This window comes from Gymnoscopelus microlampas (genome assembly GCF_963454915.1).
Source record: "Gymnoscopelus microlampas genome assembly, chromosome: 14".
Taxonomy (NCBI): Eukaryota; Metazoa; Chordata; class Actinopteri; order Myctophiformes; family Myctophidae; genus Gymnoscopelus; species Gymnoscopelus microlampas.
Window position 1 is genome coordinate 43,984,446 of NC_139951.1, and position 25,174 is coordinate 44,009,619.

The 25,174-nt window shown below is 38.8% G+C and overlaps 1 long non-coding RNA gene across 2 annotated transcripts in view; it reads right to left on the bottom strand.

Annotated features, from left to right (window-relative positions):
• Nucleotides 1-25,174, bottom strand: part of LOC311060493 — a 41,383-nt gene that overhangs the window by 12,056 nt on the left and 4,153 nt on the right. The window contains exons 3-4 of one of the 2 annotated variants that reach the window (XR_014602269.1): nucleotides 24,646-25,152; nucleotides 4,817-4,836 (exon numbers count right to left, since the gene is read on the bottom strand). This is a non-coding gene — a long non-coding RNA (uncharacterized lncRNA). Of the gene's footprint in view, nucleotides 1-4,816; nucleotides 4,837-24,645; nucleotides 25,153-25,174 lie in introns of those variants that run through there. The other variant, XR_014602268.1, reaches the window with a different exon arrangement.

Genomic DNA, 25,174 nt, shown 5'->3' on the forward strand with positions numbered 1-25,174 from the left:
CCCCCCTCCTCTGTCTATTTTTCTGTCTATTTCTGAGAAAACATATGTTTGTATTGCCAAAGCAAAAGTGGAACATAATCAAAACAAAACAATGTTTTGCCTGGCCTACTTGTTGTTAACTAGTTGTACGAACTCTTGTTTTATTTTTGTATTGTTTTATTGGATCTTGTTTAGTCGATACACTTATTTGTTTTAGCTCGTGCTCATTTGATTTTGCCATTTTTGTCTCATCTGTTTAAGAAAGTAGGTAGCTGATATATTGCACTTTTACCTTAGCGCTAGGTATACTCTTGGTTGCTTGTTTTTGCAGGAAATGTACTTAAAACTTCTGGTGATTAGTAGTTTTCGTTCCCTACCTATGTTGAATACACTTATTGTAAGTCGCTTTGGATAAAAGCGTCTGCTAAATGACTGTAATGTAATGTAATGTAATGTAGCCTATGTACAATTAAATAAGGTGTGTTCTCTGTCTGTGTTCTGTCTCAGTGGTTCTCAACCTTTTCAGGCCACGGCCCCCAAAATAATCATATTTAAACTGGGGACCTCCCAAAATAATCATATTTGAACTGGGGACCCCCAAAATAATCATATTTGAACTGGGGACCTCCCAAAATAATCATATTTGAACTGGGGACCCCCAAGATAATCATATTTAAACTGGGGACCTCCCAAAATAATCATATTTGAACTAGGGACCCCCAAAATAATCATATTTGAACTGGGGACCCCCCAAAATAATCATATTTGAACTGGAGACCCCCCACCCTGACAAGCATTTGGAATTGTAGGAGTTAAGGCATTACATTTAGATTTCACTCGGTTCCACACATGAATATAGAGAAAGTAGCCGACTGTACAAGCTCACCGCCCTCCAAGGCGAGGCGGTGAGCTTGTAGATCTGCTATTTTCTAAATTTTTCCACACATAAATATAGTGAAAATAGCTGATCTACTGTACAAGCTGGCAAGGCCAGGCGGTGAGCTTAATTGTAGATCTGCTATTTTCCAAATGTTTCTTTCTTACATTATTTGACAATTTGGCCAATGTTTAACCAGTTTTTATAGTCTAGTTTGATTATTACTTTTGATATAGTAATGCTCTTTTTTCATTTGTTTTGATATTTTTGGTAATTAGGTATCAAAAGTCCTTAAATTGTCACTTTACTGTCATCTGGAGACAGTATTGACCCCCCCCCAAAAAATCATGTGGGGACCCGACCCACAGGTTGAGAAACCTCTCTCTCTCTCTCTCTCTCTCTCTCTCTCTCTCTCTCTCTCTCTCTCTCTCTCTCTCTCTCTCTCTCTCTCTCTCTCTCTCTCTCTCTCTCTCTCTCTCTCTCTCTCTCTCTCTCTCTCTCTCTCTCTCTCTCTCTCTCTCTCTCTCTCTCTCTCTCTCTCTCTCTCTCTCTCTCGACATTGAGTAGCAGAGACAATAATAACCTACTACATTACTACAGTATAATATGTGCCCAATAGCCAGTGTCAGTAGGCAACATTTATGTAAACCAAACCTATAGCCTATCAGCCATTGAACATGTCCATGCTCTCCTGCGGAAGGGACTCTTTGGGATTATATTGAAAAAAAGTTGTAAAGCTTGCTTGTACTCACCCAATAATGAACTTGGGGTCAGCTAATTGTCCTCTAGTTTCATATCCATTTGACATTTAAAGGCAGAAAACCTGCATTTAGTAAAATATCTCCACTTTCCCACGAGATTGACGTTGTTGATGCAGACACCTTTGTCTTGTTGTGCAAGCCTGCAGGTCTGCAGGTGCAACCTATTAGGCTAATCATGCATTGTGTTCATGACCCTATAACTAAATAAAATTCAGAAAAGATTGGATCAAGTGTATCTAGAGTATACATGTTTTTTATTTACATTATGTATATATGTATTTTTTTTTACTGAAGTAGCCTATTTGCCACGGACATAAACGAGTCTAACGACCCTTTCAAGATTTTTCAAAAATAGCTGATCAACAAGCTCATAGCTCTATGAGCTTGTAGATCTGCCAGTTTTTGAATAGCCAAACTATAAAATGATGGTTATAAGTTAACTAAAATGTAAAATGAGATGCGTTCCTGGTCTCAATGGCTTAACAAGCAGGCTTTTTATATCGTCTCTGTCTGGTGTAAACCTCATACAGTACGTACCTCAAAAGTAGCAGATCTGCAAGCTCAAAATGTGTGCGTTTCGAGCTTATGGATATGCTACTTTTGATGCTTTTATGCGGTGCTGTAATATCAAGTATTGCATTAATTTACGGGGGAAAAAAACACAAGAAGTTAAGAACATGGAGGAGGTTTCTGCCTGACAGCAACGATATGAAAAGGACAAATGTAACAAACATCATGATGCTGTTAAAGAATTTAATCAAAATTGTTTTAAAGATTATTCTCTGACAATTCTCTGTTGTAGTTGTCTGTGGATTGAAGGGAAAAACATGAGATTCCTCGTTCACTATCTTGCTATTTGTTCTTTGGTAAATTATTTCTTATATCATTTAATATTATCATCTCCACTAAATGTCCACAGGTGTCATCACATTTTCCCATTGTCAGACAACCCTGAAATAAATCTATTAACTCTCTTTTTCTAGACTTTATGGTCAGCTTAGCTTATATTTCACACTAAAGCCAAAGAGAATATAAAATGCATTATTTATTGCACAACATAGTACAAACTTAAACCACCAGCCTACTTATACAACCGTTAGTTTACTTTAAATACAATATGAAAGCATACTCAATGTACAAAAGAGAGAGAAAACAAAAGATAAGGCACACTCAATGACCATGTAAAGAAATGTATATGAAGCATACTCAATGTGCAACCACCATATGCAAAATAACATATTAAGCATGTACAAAATAACAAACACAAGGGGTAGGAGATCCCAGCCAAAAAGAACAAAAGATGGCTAACCGCAATAGACCATATATGAACCCAGCTCTTCCCCATAAACTACCAAAACCACAATTATAAACTAAACTAAACCAAAACAAAGCTCATAAAATTGAATGGTTGTCCTGCTCGGATGGGGAACCTGAGAGAAAATGTAATGATGTGTAACTTAAGCTAATTCCCTTCATAACTGTAATTGGAGGAAAGTCAAAGTAAATGTGTTTCTTTTTCTTTTTAAACAATAGCCTAGTGTTTTGTTTTAAACCATTTTCGTACAGACAAACTCATGGATTCTCCTCAGGACCACCCTGGTGTTCCATGGGTTGTTGTTGGGGTCCTGGATCAGGCTGGAAGTCCAGGTGAAGTTTAGCCTGATTCTCAGTGAGTGGGGTCTATATGGTCTGGAGCACACATGGGCAACATACGGCCCGGGGGCCGGACCCGGCCCTTTGACCATCTCATTCCGGCCCTTGAAGTCCTCAATGAAAAACAAAATGACCCCCCAATCTTAAAAGGCAGCATTTTATGTTCATGATTTTGAGGGAAATTCATTTACTCTTTTTTTAATGGTAATTAATATGTAGCATTAGAGAATATACCTGCATTTCATATTCCATCCGTATGTACTCAAATGTTAAATGTTTATAATGTGACAGAGAAACAGTCTGCCTTGAGTCCATATTTATAACATGTGTTTGATAATGTCAGTGATACTGTAAAATAAATTGTAAAGTAGTCATGTCTACCACATTCATGCTGTTTAAACATAATTCAGCACTATGTGTTTGAAGTTTCAATCCAATAGTCCAATGTGTGGCCCTTCATTCACTTTATCAAAGTCAGTATGGCCCCCTGGAAAAAATATCCAGCCCACCCCTGGTCTGGAGCCAGGCTAGGTAATGGTGTCATCTGTAGCATCCTGAGTGAGAAAATGTAGTGATGTCTCCATCTAGTGGCCAAATCTAGTGGTTTGTGCTGCACCCTGCTATCAGCTCTGTAAATAAGGACTCTGGACTTCATATGGCCATGTAGTGCAGGAACAAACCCTCAAAAAGAGCCTTAGTTTTTTTGAGATACCCCTACCCGGGGTAGAACACAACGGGACATCGTTTTTTTTTCATATCTTTTATGAAGATTGAGTTTTACTTTTACTGCAAAAGTCATGAAATTGATCCATGAAGTGATTCACCACATAGGCAAAAAAACGACTACCCTGAAAGAGGTGTTCCAAGTAAATCCTACCTGGTCTACAGGTAGTGTCCCTACATCCCAAAACAATCAGAATGCCAATATGTGGTTCTATTTTGAATCAGCAGCCTTTTTATATAAGGCCTTAAATAGGCAGAAATAGCAAAAAGTTGACTTTTCTGAGCAATATTCACTTGTAATTTCGGTCCTATTAATCAATACTTAGAATCACTGTATTTAATGTCCGCTATCATATTGCATGCACGTAGTTGTGGTTATTGGTTTTGGTATTTTGAATCTATTAAATTGTTTAGATCCAAGGTGCTGTTTTAAATATGGTTACCCACTAGGCTACTGCTCTAGAACAACTCAGAATCAACTTCATATTCACATCAAACAATGACCTACAGGTGTAAAAGAGAATAAGTTTTAGTGTGATGCTCATCATGCTCTCAACATTACTGTTACAGGAGGAGAGAATAGAGAAGAAAGGAACACACACAGAACAGGCCAAATAACAGGAAGACAGCCAAATCAAAGATACAAAGTCTGATCCAGTTTTAGTGCATGGAACCTAAAATATACAGTAGTGACTGGGACCCTCAAATAACCTACTTTTGTGATAACAGTTTTTGGTTGGTTTCTCCACTTACTATTCATATGTTTCTGCCAATAAATCAAGTGTGTCAAGTGTATACATGTCAAAGAGGACATGGGTATGGATGACATTTCTGGAAACCTTGCTTTATTGTATTAAGTAACGGTCTGTGAACATTCATTACAAATGTGGTTATTTTGCTCTAAAAATATACAACAATCCATTTCAAAATCCAAAGTTAAAGAGTTAAGAAAAAGAAAAACAAGTTGTGCTTCGTATCAAAATCTAAACCTTTTTTTCTTTTACTGTTCTGCTATAGATTCTTCCCCCAGATAATTAGGGAATGAGTTGATCGTTCCTGTGGATTTTCTGTAGAACATTGTTCATAATCGTTTTAAGTGGTTCGAGATTATTAGGGATGATGTACCTCTCCAAGAGCAGATCGGCGATGACATCCCTTCCTTTTTCTTCCGCCACCTCACTCTTTCCGGGTGGATTCTTGAGTGGAAAGTTGCCAGGCTCTCGCAGATTCCACTTGAATGCTGCAAACTCTTCCTTGTCCAGCTCTTTCAGAATTCGAAGGATCCGTTCTCTAGCACTTTCTTCATCAAAAGGAAGTGACGCCATGGTTGATTCCTGTTACAAACAGACAGTGGTGTAAAGTAACTACGTACATTTACTCAAGTACTGTACTTGAGTAAGTAAAATTCTGAGGTGCTTTTACTTTACTGGAGTATTTAAAAATGTCAGTCCTTTAACTTCTACCCCACTATATCTCAGAGGCAAATATTATACTTTTACTCCACTACAATTATTCAACCACTTTAGTTACTAGTTACTTTGTAGATTTTGATTATTATTACAAAACATACATTAACCACTTCAGCTCCGTATACATATTTCGGCTATTTGAAATAGCTGAATAGCTGAATTTGATGATAACTCTGAAAAATTATAAATAGCCTAATCATCAGATTAACATTCATGATGAAATTAAATAAAAAGGGATGATATTAGTTTAGCTCAATATATAGCAAGTTTAGTAAAAAAAAAACGTCATAATAGCCAGTGTATGAAAACATACACATTGACACGTGCAACCAGAATATCATGAATAACAAAAGTATACAATATGAATGATTAGACATTCTTATTCTAATTGCGTTACATGAAACAGAGTATGACACTCACCTGTCTGGAGGAAATAATAAATGAAGGGAGATGAGGATGTGGAGGACTTTTATTGAGAGCAGAAGGGGGAGGTGCTGAAGTAGGTTGTTAGAACTTTACTCCCTAACCCTAAACAAACAACTCACCCTCACCCACATTGTGTCAACTGTTCTGGGGGGGGGGGGGGGGGGGGTTCACATATACTTATGTGTAATCACTGTAATCAAATGCCCTTCATGACAGTTACTCTATGCATTAAATGTATTGATTTATATTTTAAAAGTTTTAAAGTTAGCTCCATGTCCTAATCTTTGAAGCTGAATGTTATTGTATCTCGACAAAAAGGTCACAGTTGATGGCCCTGGATCTGAGAATTTGTACCAAATAGATTTTCTTTATCACCAAAGTACATTAAGAACTGGAATTAATGTGATCTGAGTCATTTCTGTCATCGACAATGCAGATGACATTGCCTGAGTCTGGGACACAGCAGAGAATGTAAGGGAACTACTACTGGCAGTAGAAATGGAGTGCAGGAAAATCGGCCTCAAGCTCAATGCCAAGAAAACTAAAGGTATTTCGGTATTTAACACAGAGGACATCATCACTGGTGACGGGATGATTTTGGTGACTCGTAAAGTGTCGGGATGACTTGCTCATTAATATGTTGCAGGAGATTTGTTGTGTTGGTACCGGTACATGATTGCATCAGTTGAGGATGCAAGACAAGACAGACAGCTAGAAGTAATGTTTGCTATTAGCTAATTAGCTAATACTTGTTCACCTTAACGGAAACCACAACTCTTGAAACTAACAAATGAGTGGGGCAGTGTGATTTAACACAGGATTGACCCTGGCAGCATATCAATGGTACACATGTGTTAGGGTTAAGGTTATAAATAAGCCCACTGAATTTGTTGTTTCAAAATATCCTTATTTTACTATACTTTATCATTTAGACATTTGATTTAACTACTAAACCACTGTTTGATTTCATGAACACATTTTTTGATGTAGTAATTCGCTGTGAGCAGGGATCGAACCCCCCAGTCTCCCCTCGACAAACCGACGCACAACCTACTGTGCCAATAGATCTGAGCCCTTTCGACAGAATTGTTGTGGAAGTGTCTTGTCTGGGGCACTACAATTACACTGAGAGAAAAATAAATCTCACAGAATGATATTAAAAAGCAATACACATGTACAGACATGCGCACGCACACAGAACAACCACCCAAATGTGACTGCATGCCAGTTGCCCTGACCTCCCTGATCATAATAGTCTGTTGAGAAACTGATTAAACAGGAAGATCTGGACAAAATACCCTCTTGATCCGTTGCAGTTTGCATATAGGAGCAGCAGGGTGTACAACACGCTATTGTCACCTTGCATGATCTTTTATTCAAAATCATGCAAAGCTGTCTGTAGATTTTCCATGAGAGCATGTTCCAAGTGAGCTCTGTTCATATCCTGCTTTCCCCCAGGGGCTTGTTCTGTAATTACTCATTTATATTCTTTATGACTGTCTGGGCCAGTTTGATAACTGATATCCTGAAGATTGACACTTGACCACCATGACAATGAATCAATCAATCAAACAAACAAACAAACAAACGATATTAATCATATAATATTCTAATTGATTGATTACTTGCTTCTATTAACCACTTATGCCCTACATTATACTTTAGTCGTGTGATTATGTCATGCAAAAAATAACAAAGCTCACAAGCCACTAAAGTGTCGCATTGTGTCCAGTGGCGTCCCCAGGAATTACATTTAGGGCCAACACAGTCTCACTCTGAAGAAAGGGCAGGCGAGATCTTTTTTGCACCCCCACTATTTCCCCCCAAAAAAGAAATTTCAACTCAATCGAAAATAGTCGATCGAAAACCGGCAAAAGTGTCCGTTTTCAAGATGTTTTGGCCATTATCTCTGGAACTTTTAAGGTTATTTGGGTTTTCTAGGGGAGTCTCGGTCTCATGTCCAGGGGTCTGTAGATTCGTGCAAATAAAAAAAGAAAAAAGAAAAAAAAATAGAAGTAAGTAAGACTAGGTTACTTTATTACATGAATAGCTTACCAGAGAAAGATGGCCAGCCTCTCTTCTGGACTGACGGGTGTCCTGAAATGAATCTACATCTTCTGCAGATGTGGAGCAATCAGATAGAGCTAAATTGTGGCTGAATTGACAAAGGTTCAGCAGCTGAAAATAATTATGGCTAAAACCTATGCTACCATTGCTACCATTATGGATGCTACCATTATGTTTTTTTTCTTTCTTTTTCTTTTTATGTTTGCTTGTTTTTTGTTGTGAAAATTGCAGCGAAAATTTTTCGCTTCAACAGCGAGTGCTGCCGACACGTAAGACCTTTTAACCGCTTCTTCAGCGGTCATTGTTTCAATATTTCAGCACTTTTTACCCGATAGTAGAGTGTTCTTTCACTTTGCCCTGCCGTTTGGTGCCCCCCCCCCAGTGCTGTAACACCATAAATCCTTGCATTAAGCCTGCACTGTCTACAGGGAGTTAAAGTAACCCAAGCGAAAGGATGTAAAGGCATGGAGGACTCTCAAGGTCTACGTTAGAAAGAAATGGCTTGATCTTGGAAATGATTCAAAGCTAGAAAAACAATCAGAATTGTTCTAATGCTTTTACCTGCTTGTTAAACTTAAAGGCAGAATCAAACATCCCACCAAGGTGTTTCACATGAGGTTTAACAAGTGTGGGCATGGTTGCCAAAACCGTGGGTATTCCCTTTGATGGAGTGACTGTGAGGGAGCCAAACAATAGTTCCAACTTGCCTTCATTCAGCTGTATAAACGTGTGTGCCATGCAACATTTGATGTCCTCAAGGCCTGACTGCAGAGACAGGACTGGTTGTTGGTTTCAGGGGAGATAAAGCTGTATTATCATCATCTTATCTTCTTATTGGCATTGTGTATCACCTGTTTCCTAGGTTTTGTTAGCAAAGACAGAAAAATATACAGTATGTCAACAACTTCAACTTATGTGATCTTATTTCAGTCATATTAAATGTTGACAAAGTCAACCCACCTAGGCTGTTTGTGCTGGTAACAGCACAAACAGCTCTACAAGATCTACAAGCTCAAAATGCGTCACGGTATGGATCTGCTACTTTTTATGCTTTTGCGGTGCTGTAATATGATCAAGGCAGGCGTTAATTTACGGGGAAAAAAACATAGTTAAAGTTAAGGATAATATGGAGATAGGAGGTTTCTGCCTGACAGCAACGATATGAAAAGGATGAATGCACTGCAACAAACAACATGATGCCGTTAAAGAGTTTAATCCCAATTGTTTTAAAGATTCTTTTCTGACAATTCTCTAAGTTGTCTGTGGATTGAAGGGGGAAAAAACATGATATTGTTAACTATCATGTTATTTGTTCTTTGGTAAATTATGACTGTAACTTCTTATCATAGAATTTAATATTATCATTTCCACTACATTTCCACTACAATAGTCGTCAAATTTTCCTATTATCAGACAAACCTGAAATAAACCTATCATAAATCTCTTTTTCTAGACTTTATGGTCAATATTCAGTTTTCAGGAATGAAGAGCTTTTCATAGCTAATATTTCACACTAAAGCCAAGGAGAAAATAAAGTAAAAACATGTGATTGTCATATAAAATGCATTATTTATTGCACAACCTATTGCAAACTTAAACTACTACTTATACAACTGTTAGTTTACTTTAAACAAAAGTTGAAAGTATACGCAATGTTCAAAAGATAAAGGCAAGCACTCTGTTACCATGTACAAAGTACATGGTAACAGTTACCATGTACAAAGTACATCGTAACAAAGTAACAAACACAAGGGGTAGGAGAGCCAAAGAGGACACAACATGGGGAAGTAACTGGGCCAACCACACATTGGACCATAGCAACCCAGCTCTTCCTCCTAAAGCCCAAAAATTTGTATAATGGTCATCTCACACGCGCACCCACACAGAGAGAAAGAGAGAGGTCATTGTCAGTAAACATCTCTCATTTCCCTCCCGGGTGACATGTTCACATTTGAATTTCAATAACAATGTTCATAGGACCTGCCAGGCCTATTTATACCATTCCATCTATTCCATTTATTAGCTGAGGCATGATAAATATTGTCGCTGTCGGACAGAAACCTTGTATCTCTAAAACATTAATATTTGTTTTTGTTTTTTTTGGTCGTAAATTAACGCCCTACTTCATCACACAAGAGTATAGTAAAAATAGCCGATCTACAACCTCACAACGCTCACAACGTTGTGAGCTTGTAGAACGGCTATTTTCACTATTTGAATTTGTTTTTAAATTAATAATAAAACATGCAATGCTTTTGGACCACCACAACTTTATCTCTATCTTATTGAGTGACCAACTGAAGTTGCTGGCTCAAGCTAAGCTAACCAAAGTTGCATTTTAATGTTCTTGGTCTCGTCTCGGTCTTGCCCATAATTGTATTCGGTCTCTGTCAACTGCGACTTTTTTCATGTAGGCTTTGTTCTTGTACTTTGTTGTATCCGCCAGGCCGAAAGGCATTGCTGGCCCACAATAACTGACCTGGCGGAGACCTGCGCTCCGAGGAGCACTTTATCTAGTTTTTAAATGATTTCCTCTATGGAGAGAGGAGTTGAAGCGTCATAAATGTTAATGTGGATGAGAAATGGATATGAATGTTTTTATATTCATATTGTGTGAGTTTGGATTTATCTCACTGTATTTTCCTCCCTCCTTCTCTTTCTGCCATACAGTTATCCCCCACCTGCCCTCCGTCTCATCTCGCTCTGGTGGTAGACGTCTCCATCTAGTGGTGATTAAAGCATATCACTATCTGGTGAATTAAAGATCTCCTCACACGGTATGTTAATTTACAGAATTATCAATATTAAACCAAACTAACTGAAGGCCAGTGTTGAGCGTGTTTAAATAGATATTCCACTGTAACCCTATATACATTGGATGTTTGAAGATAGCTTATCTACAAGCTCACAACGGATGTGACACGTTTTGAGCTTGTAGATCTGCTATTTTATTAAAATCTTGAAAACAAATGTGAACATTTTGAAATATTTTGGAAACATTTTTAACAAAACAGATTTTGTTTGGGTGTCCCTCAAAATATTTTCATTAAATATAAATTAATTTGGGGGTTGACATGAAAAAGTTTGAGAACCACAAGATAATGAAGCCTCTGATCCTCTGTCTGTAACAGAAATGGCGTCGCCGTCACTAAAGCAGATAATCCTCAACAAACTGAAGGACATGGACAAAAAAAAGTTCAAGGAGTTCAAGCATCAACTGAAAGAGGCTTGCCACAATTCATCCAAACAATGAATGATCCATTCCGAATGAGTGACCTGGAGGACAAAGACAAGATGGAAATCAGCGATTTGATCACTCAGAAGTACTCTGCCCCAGAAATTGGGCAGATCATGGAGAGGATTCTAAAGGAGATCGGCATGACCTATTAGACCTATTCGACATGACCTGAGATCTATCTCAGGACCTGCGATAGATTGGTCAACACAACCAGCACATTTTGAAATATGTTGTTGTTGTTGTTGTTTTTTTAATAGAAAATAAATAAGAAAAACAATTTCTACTACAGTACTTCCTCCATCTTTGAAATGTATACACTACAGTACTATACAGTCCAAGTGCTGTAATAGAACAGATATACAGTAGGCTACATGTCATTCTACGTTAAAATATTATTTGAACAAAAATATGTTTTTAAATAGGGTTAGGGTTTGATAGATAATTTCTAATCAATAGTTTATTAGATTATAATTATTGTATGATTATTGTATTGTATCACTTTGGATAATTGCATAAAGTATGATGTATTTGCTCAGAAGGGACAGTTCCTTAACTGCTAAGATAAGATGTCCTTGCTCCCTGGCCTACTCTTTCTTAACCATGAAAGTTGTGGCTACAGTTTATCTATGATGCCTTAGAACAGGTTACCTTGCCACCCAATAAGCCTTTGCCCCTGTTCATGATGATTATTATTATTGTGGGGTGGGCTTAATAAGAGATAAACTGTCTGTTATAATGCTGAACATTTTGTATTACCAGTAGAGAATATTTTGATGCCTGTACCACCTTGTCTCTCCTGTGCAAATAATAAGTAAACCTGATTATTATTTGAGACTGACTCCGTGTTACTTCTTTTTACGGTAATCCTTTTTGAAAGCGTACCAAACCTGGTTTTCCTAAGTTATCAGTGGTCCCACGAGCCTAAGAAACAATCGGTCCGGTTCCGCCTCGGGAGAGGATATCGGTCCGCGCAAACCTGTCCTCCTCCCCGGAACCCGGATTCGAGACGTTTCCAGAAACCAGCTTGGGTTAGTACGCATTTTTTCTCTTACATTATTTGCACAGCAAGGTGGAACTAGAATTTATTGGTAGTTTGGATGTGCCCTGCTGACTCTAGCTGGCTATAGTCTGTCAGGACACATGTTTAATTGCCATCACTGAATTCTAAAGTGCATTCCCATGGTACCATATTTCACTGCTTATCAGTATACTCTCTCTTTTTATCTTCCTTCTCCGCGGTTCAATTCATGCTGCCCGGCAGCTAATCTAGTGCTATGATTACATAGGCTAATGAACAGGTTAACTGTTGTTTGTATATATACCCATGTGATGTTTCGCCATGTATGGGTATGTATAGATGCTAAATAGTTGCTTTTGTGCGTTCCCATGTATATGCTATTACTCACAAAGAGTCTAGCTATGTGAACGTAGGTCGTGTAAACTGTTCTTATCTATATTTATTCTATATATGTTGTATAACCCCCATTTCATTCTCAGGGGTGTACGAATATATGGATTGGATGTGTTAAGTTAAGTTGACCTCTCGATCAATCTGTCATTTTCACTGGTTGCTTTTGTGCTGTTAATGTGTTGGCAAGTTGTTGACTGACATGCTCAGGGTAATTTTTTAAACTATGTTCTCGTAGACTATTGACCAGGATCAATCACTAGAGCCTCATTTGTCTGATAATCAGACTAAGTCGACTGTGTTCTGCCCGTGTGCAGTTCTCGAAATAAATGTATATATTGCCTGTGGTTCTGCCCAAGGAAATATATATTGAGACGTCTCGCAACTCTTCATAGTTTATCACTTTGTATTACTATTCATTTTGTTGGTTGTTATTGTTTTGTTTTTAGTTTTTTTGTCATTCACATTGTCACAGTATGCCAACTTAGAACATGTAGTGGAATTTCATTTTATTTTAATCTGTAATCATCTCTCTCTCTCTCTCTCTCTCTGTCTCCCCCACATTCCTTCTGGCCTCATCACTGTAGTGTAGCTGACCTTGGAAAACTTCCACTAGCCCTACTTGAAACACCCCCACAGCCAGACTCACTTCTCATCTCTACTCCTCTGGTGTTAATTCCCCATCACTACTTTTCATTTTTGGTGCTGAATAGAAATACTATTTTTTAAGATCCACTTAGACATACCTGCTGTGAAGTACACTCTGATTTGTTTGATTTCATTTGATTTTCATATCATTTCATTTAGTTATTTTCATTTCATTTTTGATTTTTTTCCCCATTTAAACACACCCAGGTACACACCATTTCCCCCTTCTACTTTGCCACAGACAGAAATATTTAACCTTGGGTAGGGCTGACCTTTCTCTCACTCTCTCTCTCCCTACAAGTCATTTAATCCTTGACACACAGATACATTCAGTGTGTGTCAAATAGAGGGGTAATAATAATTATAGTAAAACAGGTCAATTGCCTACACAAGCCCACTCACTTCTTGAAATTCAAAATAGAGGTCAACATACTGTGTAGTATTTATGAGTACCCACTTTGAAATTATCTGATATCTGTCCCATTGGTTCTGATTTACTGTATTTCTCATTTCTGTTCACTTTCTACCCCTTACACAGTCTCTTAAGTTTTAGTCTGAATAATTATTTTTTGCCGTTATGGGAAATATCCTCTCCCCGTCACAGGAACCTGGACAGCCCAGGTTCAGACAGGGACCCACCAGTGGTAAAAAAACACCACACACCCAAACACAGCACACCACTCACCCTGGCATACAAACTTCATTTGATACATACATTCTTGAAAGTAAGGATGATGAGGAGGTGTTGTTGGACCTAACAAAATGTACTCTTTCTCCGCGTTCTCAAGATGCGGGCCTGCTTGGACCTGTTATCGGCGAGCCTCCAGGACTTTCACCCTGGCCCGACGTTCCTCCATCTGACACAAGCACTAGTAAGAAATCAAAATCTTTACCTGGACGTCGGGTTTACACTAAAACCCACCATACACAATCACTTACTGCACAACATAACAAGCCAAAGTATCAACATCACACCAGGGGAACCGGGGCACGCCGACAGCAGAGCCAGCCAGGACCAAGGACCCCAGGTAATGTTAACACACCACAAAACACCACACCAAAAAACCCTAGACAGCGCCCTTCTCTTCCACCCTTTGTACAATGCTGGTCGTGTGGAGTGAAAGGCCACCACCTGTTAGACGCATGTCCTAATTTCAACCAGTATCTCCCATTCAAACCCGCAAACTGGGTCCCTAGGTCTCGACGGCCGCAAGCATCACATTCATCAAAAGTGATGAGTAACAAGACTCCTTTCCCCCTTCCCCCTGGGGGTTGCTAAGGCCCACCGGGGAGGATTTGATTGATTTACACATTAATATGAATCCTGGTACAATTTTCTCATTCTTTTTGAATAATTCATATCCATTTACCTAAAAAGGAAATTCATTTCATTTTATTTTTATAATCGGTATTTAACTGTCTTAAAATATTTTGCTAGGTTCTCAGAGTAGTCTCTCTCTCCCAGATGCAGCCTTCCCCTTATCTGCTTACATTCCATAGTAGAACACTCACTATCAAACTAGCTACTGTAGGAAAATGGCCCGTTCAGTTGCTCAAAATAACTTTAACCCATTCCTTCCAATTATAACAGTGTGAGTTCCTTATAATAATATGTATATCTATCTATCTATCTACATATATATATAATACAGCTTTATTACTGTCAGTCCTAAAAAAAAATGGTTAGAGAAACATGTGCTGTACACTTTTCTAGGTGACTTTATCAACTGTCATCTTAAGACTTTCATTCAAAAAAAATTTTACATCAATCCAAAGTCACTAATACTAGCCAAACTCCGTTTCTGACTCATGAGCTGCAGGTCATGGGTCACAAAGGACAGAGGTTAGATATTACCCTATTTAGATACCATATTTGATTATTAATATCGGACACATATTGGTCCAAATGTTGTTTGTTCTAATTTATCATAGTTTTATTTTGACCACTCCGTCTAATTTAGTAACTTTAACTGTTAGGCAAACTTCAATGTCCACAATCCCTTGTGGAGATTTCAGTTTCTGTAACAGCCACGTTGCTATAGCCACTCATTCCAAAATGACCTCTTATCTGGTCTCTTAGACCCATAATTCCTTCAGCAGGAAGTGTTAGCTACTGAGTCTCAAGTGAATTCCATTTAAAACATAGATCGGTTAAATTAACCCTAATAAGATTCAATATGTTCTAATATCAATATTGGAAAACATTAACTATAATATTAAGAATATTATAAAGTCATTTTGATTTCTTTTAAAAGTTTTGAAAATATTTTATCATTTTAACTTAAGATGTTTTTGAGCTTGTAGATCTGCTACTTTTTCGAAATTTTTAATTTCGATTTATTTTGGTATACTTTATCTAACTCTAATTTACTCTTCAGAACAAAGATGTTAATTCCTTATTTTTCATTGTTATATTTTAATTTTAAATATTTTAATTATAACTTTAACATTTTTGTAATTTTATTTTATTTTCATAAAAAAAAAAAAAAAAAACATTTTTTTGATTGATTGATTTATTTTCTTTCTCATCAACAAATTCATCATCGGACACACACTATATTACAGATATATGGGTGTCAAATAGAGGGGAGTTTGATGAATATTTGATTTAAATATGATTTGATTTAGCTGAATGTGCCCCATGTCCCCACTAGACAAGCTCACTTGGGCCCCTGAAGCAGAACTCCAATTCACAGATCTCAAGAAAGAATTAGCCTCTACCCCTTAGCGTTCCCTGACTATAGCCTGACTATAGCAAGATGTTCTTACAAACTGTAGACTGCCGCCTGTGTGATAATGCCTCTTACATGTCTTCTGTTGTCTTACAGAAATTAGGCTCTTCTTCCAGGCCTGTGGCCTACTATTCTACTCGCCTTGACGCTGTGGCCGCAGCCATGCCCGTCTGCGACAGACATGTCATCGCTGCTGCCCTGGCGGTCAAGAATTCTTCCTCTCTGGTTCTCTTCCATCCCACTACCTTGCTGGTGACTCATGCGGTATCTCTCCTATTGTTAGAACAGAAGCTTAGTTTCATGTCCCCTGCACGACACCTTTCCTGTATAGCCATCTTACTGAGCTCCCCTCACATCACAGTAGAGCGCTGCACATCACTTAACCCTGCTACCTTAATTCTACTTCCATGTGACGGCACTCCACATTTTTGTGATTGCCTTACTGAAGTAGCCCAGAACACTCTTCCCAGGCCGGACTTAAAAAGTGAACCCATTTCTGATTGTGAACTCACTTATTTTGTTGATGGTTCTTGTTCTCTTGACTCTCTAGGCAAACGGTGTTCCGCGTACTCTGTGGTCTCCGCCAGCCACGTCATAGAGGCCAAGCGCCTGCCCCCCACTTATTCTAGTCAGATGGCAGAGCTGGTGGCTTTGCTTGTAGGCATTCAACACACTGCATGTCTTCGCCGCTCAATGGAAGCTGCGTAATTTCACAACCTCTTCTGGAGGGAAGATCGCCCACTATTCTCTTATTTCATCTCTCTTAGATGCGGTCATGCTCCCATCAGCGCTAGCGGTATGTAAATGTGCTGCACACACTACATCGAGAGACCCGGTCTCTCTGGGCAATGCATTTGCTGATCATGCGGCGAAAGCCGCTGCGAAAGCCACCCTGTGTGAAGCCTCTGATACTCTAACTCTGTCTCTTGTCACCCCTTCTGTTGTTGATTCCCTAGATATGCACGTCCTCCTGCGGGCCCAGCAGAACGCACCTGAAAAGGAAAAGCTCAAATGGGTCCGTATGGGGTGTGTCTTTGATCGAGAGGGCTACCGCCGTTGCTCTTCTCCCCCTTCTCTACCTTTTCTTCCCAAGTCGCTGTTTCACCCCATCGCACTTCTGACCCATGGACCTGGCCATGTGTCCGCAGAGGGCATGAGAGGTTTAATTAAGCGTAACTTCTGTGCACCAGGTATCACAACTTTTCTTTTGTAGAGAGTGTTTAATCTCCAGACAATACAACCCTCAGGGGGAATGAAGATTTCCCCTGGAACCTTCCCTTCTCCCACGCGGCCATTTCAAACTCTTGAATTAGATTTTATAGGACCCCTGCCAAAAGTTCAGAATTTTCAGTATTTCCTCAATTTCATTGATCCGTACAGTAAACGGTAGAATCTTAAAAATCTCTGTTGATTATACATGTGACTCCCACTCTGAACGGGCTGTCACCTTATGAGATTATTTTCGGGCGGCCTTACGTTGTCCCCTCACTAAAACCTTTCTCATTACCTCAGAAAGACCAAACCTTTCCCGATACAATGAATCGCATCGCTTATGAAATGAAAAGATTTCTGTCCTCAAAACCTGTTGCTTCTACCCTTAGGCAATCTGCCGCTGTGTCTGCTGATCCACCTCACACTATCTCTCCGGGAGACTGGGTCCTCCTTAAACCAATCGTGAGGACTAAGGGAGGCCACCAGCCTTGGGGACGTCCATTGTGGGACGGCCCGTTCCAAGTGACTCTCACCGACTCCCACGTCATCAAAGTATTCGGGAGAGCCGGCTGGATTCCTGTCCGACACGTGAAAATTTCTCCTCCGCCTTTCAAAGACACTACACTCACTTCATAGAACTACATTATCTAGCAAAACGTGATCATTAATTTCATTTGATTATTTAACATTCATTAGTTCAGTTTCTGTTGGGTTGATTTTAAAGTCTAATGTTTTATTCCTTTCTCGTTAGTGATTAGTCTTAGATTGTATTCTTTGTTTTGGTAGCTGAGGGGTTTCTGCTTATGGCGACGAGAACATATTTCTTGGCATAACAGAATCCCACCATTTTGTTTATTTGATCAACCCATAATTTTGAATACATGTTAAATTTCCACCCTATAGTCTCAAACCCTGGTTGGTAGTCATAATCTTAAAGCGTTTTGCTCCTAATCTAAACTACTCTCCCCTGTAAAACTGATCATGCACATACTCTCTGGTGCGAAACAGACACATTGTATCCCCCTCCTGTTACCCAAGTAGACAGCACAAGGTATTCTGATGACAATATTAATTTATCCATGTTATTTGGATATTCCCCTGCTCACTCTCGTGACTCACTTTGAAATACTAGTTCCTGTTAAGAAAGCTGAGACATGCATTTGTGGGATTGAGGGACACCATGTTGGTTATTCTCAGTGTGACATTGACATTATTGTTAGGAATATGACATCTTCAATCTGTCTTATTACTTGGAAAAACGCCACTACTTACAAATTCCCTTGTCTATTTTCCAAATTGACATCAAACGCCCGGCCTGTTTTGGGTCTGTGGTAAACATGCCTTCGCTAATCTCCCCCTCACAGGATGGTCAGGCTGCTGTTATCCAGCCATAATACAACCTGCAGTGACGATGTATGCTGCAGAGACAGAGGAGCGCCCTCGCGGGCCTCGTGTAGACTACCCCCACCGATCGAAGAGATCTGGGAACAAGTACTTAGGGTACATTCTGGCCAATCCGTTTACATCTCAATCTGAGACGGTAGGATGGGGCCTTTTCCCCTTTGGTGGAGTGGTAGCTGCTTTCCAGAAAATAAACCAGCTGTTGAGCTCCTCACGTTGACCAATGACGACCGCCAGTCTGGCGGCCCTTAATTCGGAACAATTTCAGAACAGAATTGCTAGATACACTGGAAGCGAAGGCCAGAGGCGTTTCTAAAGTAATTGGGACGGGTTGCTGTTTTTATATTCAAAATAATTATGATAATGTCTCTTCTGCCATAGGAAGGATGCAAGATGCAGTCCGTGAGCCCCTCCCTGCTGACGACTTCGCCTCGTACCTCCAAAATCTGGGCTGGGGGTGGCTCACCTGGACTGCTGGAGTGATACTTCCCATCTTGATCCCTCTGGTACTATGTCTCTTAGTCTTACAATGCTGTCTCATCCCCCTGGTCAAACAGTTTGTGCACCGCCTGTTCTCCAGAGCTATACCCACTTCGAGATCAACATTCTAACATTCCATAATACAGTCCTTTAGCAAATCGAAATAAGAAAAAAAAATGTATTGCATTATTGAATTTGTCTATCTTGTGCTCCCTATGTTCTCTCCCCCTTCCCCCCATCTCCTTCACCTCTATACTTCGTTTACTCGTTAGGAGATAAAGTCTGCATATTTTGACTTGCCCCATTGTTGTCATTTCTGAATAGAGTCACAGGGTCGATAACTTGATGCTTGGTTGACTGACACCCTTTGACCCTATCCAAACTGATAAACAAGATGAGGGATTGATAGATAATTTCTAATCAATAGTTTATTAGATTATAATTATTGTATGATTATTGTATTGTATCACTTTGGATAATTGCATAAAGTATGATGTATTTGCTCAGAAGGGACAGTTCCTTAACTGCTAAGATAAGATGTCCTTGCTCCCTGGCCTACTCTTTCTTAACCATGAAAGTTGTGGCTACAGTTTATCTATGATGCCTTAGAACAGGTTACCTTGCCACCCAATAAGCCTTTGCCCCTGTTCATGATGATTATTATTATTGTGGGGTGGGCTTAATAAGAGATAAACTGTCTGTTATAATGCTGAACATTTTGTATTACCAGTAGAGAATATTTTGATGCCTGTACCACCTTGTCTCTCCTGTGCAAATAATAAGTAAACCTGATTATTATTTGAGACTGACTCCGTGTTACTTCTTTTTACGGTAATCCTTTTTGAAAGCGTACCAAACCTGGTTTTCCTAAGTTATCAGGGTTATAAACAATGTTATTATATTGGGCATGTTTATTATAGCTATAGTTTTTACACTGAATCATCATGGTTATTTTAGGAAATTCAACCTCTTAAGATTGTGATTCTCAAGAGCAGGACTGCATTTTCCCTCACCTATATCAATGGTCCTCAACCTTTTCAGTTTGTGACCCCGAAAATAATCATACTAGAACTGGGGACCCCCCACCCCCCCACCCTGATAAGCACTTGGAATGTACTGTAGGAGTTGAGGCAATACATTTTGTTTGACTCGGTTCCACAGATGAATATTGTGAAAATAGCCGATCTACAAGCTCACAACACCTCGCGTTGCAACTAAGGCGTTGTGAGCATGTAGATTGGCTATTTTCAAAATGTTTGCCTTTCTTAAATTATTTGACAATTTGGCCAATGTTTGACCCGTTAAAAAAATGTAAATGTGCTGATTATTTTTGATGCAGTAATGGTATTTTTTCTGTTTTTTGTTTTTGGTATCAAAAAGGTAAGAACCTTTTTAATTGTCACTTCACTGTCATCTGAGCCCCCCCCCCCCCCCCCCCCCAAAAAAAAGGGGGGGAAATCACGTGGGGACCACCCTGGGGGTCCCGACCCACAGGTTGAGAACCACTCATATATATCGTTGTGTATAGGGTAAACACACTGTCAACACAACCTCACAATCTATCTTTCCTTTGCTAAACCATCTCAACTGAATTCCAGAAATTAATGACAGAAGATTGAAACTTTTGCCTTTGGTTTCTACCAATATTTAACATTCAAGTATTCAGGTGTCAAAGGGGTTAGTTAGAGTCTGTTAGCTGACATCAATCCTGACATTCACATTTCTGCTTCAAAGCCTAATATCAAACCCCACAGGACATTATTAATTTCATTGGTAACATGAAATCCAGTAGTCTCACTCCCAATACACAGGCCTGCAGGCAGGAGGATTAATTAACCCATTCAATCTGGTAAATCTACAAATGTTTTCTAAAATGTTTTCTGAAAACTGTATGTTGCTATAATATCAGTGGTTCTCAAACTTTTTCATGTCAAGGACCCTCAAAATTATATGTATTTGGCTGTGGACCCCCCATCTGAAAATATTTTGTTCCAGGGACCACCAGAAGCAAAGATTTGAGTCATATATATATATATATATATATATCCATCCATATATAACCATTGGCAGAGAATGGGGAAGGCTAATATATGACCAACTATTATAGGCTATATTATTTGAAGAACCACATGGTCAACGTAATGATGTAAACAGTCACAGCAATTACATTCTCTGACTGTAAACACTAATGCAGCTATGATGCAAAGATAGAAAAACACTGACAACTAACGTTACCTATCTGCCTCTGCCCCCCTTTCTGAGAAAATATATGTTTGTATTGCCAAAGCAAAAGTGGAACATAATCAAAACAAAACAATGTATGTATACAATTAAATAAGGTGTGTTCTCTCTCTGTGTTCTGTCTCAGTGGTTCTCAACCTTTTCAGGCCACGGCCCCCAAAATAGCACCCGGTGCAAATAATCGTATTTGAACTGCCCCCCCCCCCCCCCCCAATAATCATATTTAAACTGGGGACCTCCCAAAATAATCATATTTGAACTGGGGACCCCCCACCCTGACAAGAATTTGGAATTGAGTTAAGCCGGCATTACATATATTAGATTTCACTCGGTTCCACACATAAATATAGTGAAAGTAGCCAATCTACTGTGCTTGCCAAGCAGTGAGCTTAGATCTGCTATTTTCCAAATGTGTCTTTCTTACATTATTTGACAATTTGGCCAATGTTTAACCAGTTGTTATAGTCAAGTAGTTTGATGATTACTTTTGATATAGTAATGCTATTTTTTTTAAATTTGTTTTGGTATTTTTGGTAATTAGGTATGTATCAAAAGTCCTTAAATTGTCACTTTACTGTCATCTGGAGACCCCCCCCAAAAAAAATCATGTGGGGACCTGAGATGTCTGTCTGTCTGTCTGTCTGTCTGTCTGTCTGTGTCTCTCTCTCTCTCTCTCTCTCTCTCTCTCTCTCCCCCCCCCCCCCCCCCCCCCCCGCTGAATTCCGCAGTCGACATTGAGTAGCAGAGACAATAACCTACTACATATTACTATACCATGTGCCCAATAGCCAGTAGGCTACATTTGTGTAAACCAAACCTATATCAGCCATAGAACATGTCGTAGAACAAGTTGTACTGCTTGCTTGTACTCACCCAATAATGAACTTGGGGTCAGCTAATTGTCCTCTAGTTTCATATCCATTTGACATTTAAAGGCAGAAAACCTGCATTTAGTAAAATATCTCCACTTTCCCACGAGATTGACGTTGTTGGTGCAGACACCTTTGTCCTGTTGTGCAAGCCTGCAGGTCTGCAGGTGCAACCTATTAGGCTAATCATGCATTGTGTTCATGACCCTATATCTAAATAAAATTCAGAAAAGATTGGATCAAGTGTATCTAGAGTATACATGTTTTTTATTTACATTATGGAGAAAAATAATATTAAAAACTTTTTTTTTTTTTTTTACTGAAGTAGCCTATTTGCCACAGACATAAACGAGTCTCACCACGACCCCTTCAAGATTTTTCAAAAATCTACAAGCTCATATAGCTCTATGAGCTTATAGATCTGCCAGTTTTTTAATAGCCAAAGTATAAAATGATAGTTATAAATATTTACGGGGAAAAAAACACAAGAAGTTAAGAATATGGAGAAAGGTTTCTGCCTGACAGCAACAATATGAAAAGGACAAATGTAACAAACATCATGATGCTGTTAAATAATTTAATCAGAATTGTTTTAAAGATTATTTTCTGACAATTCTCTGTTGTAGTTGTCTGTGGATTGAAGGGAAAAACATGAGATTCCTCGTTCACTATCTTGCTATTTGTTCTTTGGTAAATTATCATATCATTTAATATTATCATCTCCACTAAATTTCCACAGTTGTCATCACATTTTCCCATTGTCAGACAACCCTGAAATACATCTATTATAACTCTCTTTTTCTAGACTTTATGGTCAATATTCAGTTATTGGAATGAAGAGCTTTTCATAGCTTATATTTCACACTAAAGCCAAAGAGAAAATACAATAAAAATATGAAACTTGATGTGATTGTCATATAAAATGCATTATTTATTGCACAACTAGTACAAACTTAAACCACCAGCCTACTTATACAACCGTTAGTTTACTTTAAATAAAACATGAAAGCATAGGCTACTCAATGTACAAAAGAGAGAGAGAAAACAAAAGATAAATCACACTCAATGACCAAGAAAAACAGATTGTATGAAGCATAATGACCATGCAAAATTAAATATTAAGCATGTACAAAATAACAAACACAAGGGGTATGAGATCCCAGCCAAAAAGAACAAAATATGGCTAACCACGCAATGGACCATTTATGAACCCAACCCAGCTCTTCCCCCTAAACTACAAAAAACACAAATATAAACTTAACTAAATAAATACAAAACTCATACATTTAAAATATTTTCGTACAGACAAACTCATGGATTCTCTTCAGGACCACATGTTCCATGGGTTGTTGTTGGGGTCCTGGATCAGGCTGGAAGTCCAGGTGAAGTTTAGCCTGATTCTCAGTGAGTGGGGTCTATGAGCCAGGCTAGGTGATGGTGTCATCTTTACATCCTGTGCGAGAAAATGTAGTGATGTCTCCATCTAGTGGCCAAATCTAGTGGTTTGTGTTGCACCTTGCTATCAGCTCTGTCAATAAGAGGACTCTGGACTTCATGTGGCTATGTAGTGCAGGAACAAACCCTCAAAAAGAGCCTTAGTTTTTGAGATACCCCTACCTGAGGTAGAACAAAACGGGACATAGTTTTTTTTCATATCTTTAAGATGCCCCCTTCATGAAATGGATTGTCCCAAGTTTTACTTTTACTGCAAAAGTCATGAAATTGATCCATGAAGTGACTCACCACACCACAAAAAAATGCCTACCCTAAAAGAGGGAGTTCCAAGTAAATCCTAACTGGTCTACAGATAGGATTGTGTCCCTACATCCCAAAACAACCAGAATGCCAATATGTGGTTCTATTGTGAATCAGCAGCCTTTTATATAAGGCCTTAAATAGGCGGAAATAGCCAAACGTTCTATTTTCTGAGATATAGCCTATTCACTTGTAATTTTGGTCCTAAATCAATACTTATAATCACTGTATATGTCCGCTATCCTACATATTGCATGCACGTAGTTGTGGTTATTGGTTTTGGTATTTTGAATGTATTAAATTGTTTAGATCCAAGGTGTTGTTTTAAATAGGGTTACAGGCTACTGCTCTAGAACAACTTAGAATCAACTTCATAGTCACATCAAACAATTTGACCTACAGGTGTAAAAGAGAATATGTTTTAGTGTGATGCTCTCAACATTACTGTTACAGGAGGACTTGTTACAGGAGGAGAGAATAGAGAAGAAAGGAACACACACAGAACAGGTCAAATAACAGGAAGACAAGGTCAAATCAAAGATACAAAGTCTGATCCAGTTTACAATATCAGTGTTTGAAGTGCATGGAACCTAAAATATACAGTAGGGACTGGGACCCTCAAATAACCTACTTTTGTGATAACAACAAGTGTGTCAAGTATATACATTTCAAAGAGGACAAAGGTAAGGATGACATTTCTGGAAACTTTTATTGTATTAAGTAACGGTCTGTGAACATTCATTACAAATGTGGTTATTTTGCTCTAAAAAGATACAACAATCCAAAGATTCAAAATCCAAAGTTGTAAAGAGTTAGGAAAAAGAAAAACAAGTTGTGCTTTGTTCTAACTCAAGTTTTGCTTTGAGTTGTATCAAAATCGAAACCTTTTTTCTTTTACTGTTCTGCTATAGATTATTCTCCCAGATAATTACTTAAAGAGCAGATCGTTCCTGCTGATTTTCTGTAGAACATTGTTCACAATCAGCTGAAGTTTATTGGGATCACCGCTGTACTTCTGCCAGAGCAGATCGGCGATGCCCTTCCTGTCTTTGTCCTCCAGCTCGCCCTTTGAGAGTGGAGTGGTGTTCTCTGGAAAGTTGCCAGGCTCTCGCAGATTCCACTTGAATGCTGCAAACTCTTCCTTGTCAAGCTCATTCAGAACTTTAAGCATCTGTTCTTTACCGCTAAGACAAAGTGACGCCATGGTTGATTCCTGTTACAAACAGACAGTGGTG